The sequence below is a fragment of the Dendrobates tinctorius genome, unplaced genomic scaffold, assembly GCF_039654945.1.
Source record: "Dendrobates tinctorius isolate UK_male_01 unplaced genomic scaffold, ASM3965494v1 ptg000174l, whole genome shotgun sequence".
NCBI classification, from domain to species: Eukaryota; Metazoa; Chordata; class Amphibia; order Anura; family Dendrobatidae; genus Dendrobates; species Dendrobates tinctorius.
Genome location: NW_027361841.1, coordinates 10,366,906 through 10,369,817, shown reverse-complemented (window position 1 = coordinate 10,369,817; position 2,912 = coordinate 10,366,906).

The following is a 2,912-nucleotide window of genomic DNA, read 5'->3' as shown; positions in this document are numbered from 1 at the left end:
ACACCCAGAAAAAGTCCTTTAATTGAAAGACACAGACTCCTATAATATTCTTAATTAAAACATACTTATGACCTCACCCATTCCATCGATGCCCTCTTCATCTGCAAAAGAGGTAAAAAAACAAACAACAAAATTCTCCACCTTTCTGCAGAACTGCTGCTAATCCATTTGTTCCACAACAGGTCTAGCTCTGCAACATCTAGATGGCAGGCTGCATAGTAGCATGATGTGATCCAGTCATCCTATGTGACGTCGGCGCAAGCACCGTGGGAAATTTTCCCATGGCGCTTGTGCTGACATCAGAAAAATGAAGTGAGTTCATTGGCCGTGAACTTGCAGGACGTGTCAAACAGCTTTGCGAACAGGAGAACTTTCTCACACTCACGGTGGTCTCAGACAGGGAATAGCAGTTCACAGGCAGACACTGAGCACATAGTGCATCAGGGGAATGGGTGAGGTAACCTGTCATTTTAATGAATGCGGCACATAAATTGCCAGCTTTTATTCTATTGATCTATCTATGTAATATATGTATATGTGAATAAATATATATATATATATACGTCACTTACATCTATATACTGTATATGTATTCTGTATGTATATATCTATTCTATCTATTCTACTCTAACCTGTCACGCTGTGATTTTACTGAACGCGGCACATGAATTGCCGGCTTTTATTCTATCTTTTTTTTTCCAAATGTTACCAACTTTTTCTGATTTTAAGAAAAATGCACCTGTTACTGATCACAAATCCGAATGTACCATATTTGTGCCAAATTTATGTTTGGCGATCGTTTTCCGAACATATTCCCTCATCTGTAGTCCTTTTACAAATAAATGCATCCATATTGTGCAAAATAGATTTTCTAAAAAGTATTATCTCATTACCGGGTCAATCTATATATATAATTAACTTAAATTGTCTGTCATCCACTTCCATCTGGATGTCCCCGAATCCCACAATCCACCACGCTGACCGGAAGTACGCCGACTGCCATATTGAAATGCCCCAGTGATGGGTGTTCCAATATGGCGCCCGCTGGTGGTACCAGCACCACCAGCGGGACACTGATGTGACCCCCGCCGCCGGACTCCACCGCTGCCGGACCCGCTGCTGATGGACCCCCCCGCCGCTGACTGCCCACCCACCGCCGTCACAGCCGCCAGGCCGCAAGCTGTGGTCTTTCCTGCTGGCTGGCTGCCGCCAGGACCCCCCCGCCCGACCTGCCGCTGCCCTCCCACCCACCTCTGTCACAGCAGGCAGGAAAGACCGCGGTTTGCAGCTTGTGCACAGGCCGCAAGCTGTGGTCTTTCCTACCTGCTGACCGCTGCCAGGACCCCCCCACCGTTGAACCCCCCCATCACCGCCTGTACTCACATGCACACGTACTCACATACACACACACGTACACGCACTCACATAAGTACACGTACTCACATACACACACATACTCACATACACACACATATTCACATACACACACACACACACGTACTCACATACACACACACACTCACATGCACATATTCACATACACACACACATACTCACATACACACACGTACACATACACTTTCCTCCCGATGTGATAGCATCGGGCACACCTCTAGTTTAATTATAAAACACCATCAAAGTGCATGATAATTATCTATGCACTATGTGGACCGGTTAAAATGCCTATAATCCAGATATGGAGAACAGCAATTATTGGCCCAAAATGTTTATGTCTGGAAGTCAAATCTCTGCTACTCAAAATCCTGTTATGCAACAAAGAAAAGTGAAAGAAGATAGAAGAGGCTATAACAGCTGAGGCTAATGGAGACCAGAGTGCAGAAGCTTAATAGATGTGGGGAGACAGATATTAGGCTAAGTGCACACGTACCGGAACTCTCGCGGAAATTACCGCGAGAATTCCGGAATTCCAGTCCGCGGGAAAATCGCATTTTAAATTCCCGCGATTTTCCCGCGGAAAAACTAGCATTTTGCAAGCGTAATTAGCTTGCAAAATGCTAGCATTTTCCAAGCGATCTGTAGCATCGCTTGGAGAACTGATTGACAGGTTGGTCACACTCGTCAAACATAGTGTTTGACGAGTGTGACCAACTTTTTACTACTGAGGCTGCCTATGCGGCATCAGTAGTAAAAGATAGAATGTAAAAAAAAATAAAAAACGGTGTTATTCTCACCTTCCGACGTCCCGCGCATCCGTTCCCAGTAATCCTTTGCGAAAATGCCCGCGATGACGTCCGTTCTCGCGGGATTGCGATATCTCGCGGTAATTCGCGATGACGTCGCGCGAATGACCGCGAGACTTCGCGATCCCGCGAGAAGGGACGTCATCGCGAGCATTTTCGCAAAGGACTACTGGGAACGAGAGTGTGAAGAGAAGCGGGAAGGCTGCGCGGGACGTCGGAGGGTGAGAATAACAATATTTTTTATTTTAAATTCTTTTTTTTACAGGGATATGGTACCCAAAGCCCGGAGGACAGTCTTCTCTCCTCCGGACCGTGGGTACCATCCGCAATTGTTCTGCTTACTTTCTGCATGGTGTGCACAGCCACATGCGGGAAATAAGCGGAACAATGCATTCCTATGGGTGCGGGATCGCCGCGATTCCGCAAATTAATGAGCATGCTGCGGATGCATGGGATGGTTATTTTTCGCGTTTTCGCGGCAAAATCGCGCGGTTAAAACCGCCGCGGAAACGCGAAAAAAACGCCACGTGTGAACTCAGCCTTAAAGGTTCTGCTTTAATGCTGTAAAGTGCTAATGTAGTGTATAATTGCCAAATGTGGTCAAAATTATCCATAGTGCTTTTTCTGGTGACATGAATGTGTTCACATCATAAAACAAACTCTAATTAAAAACAAATATAATTATAATATTTTTTTTTTATTTTTACAGCA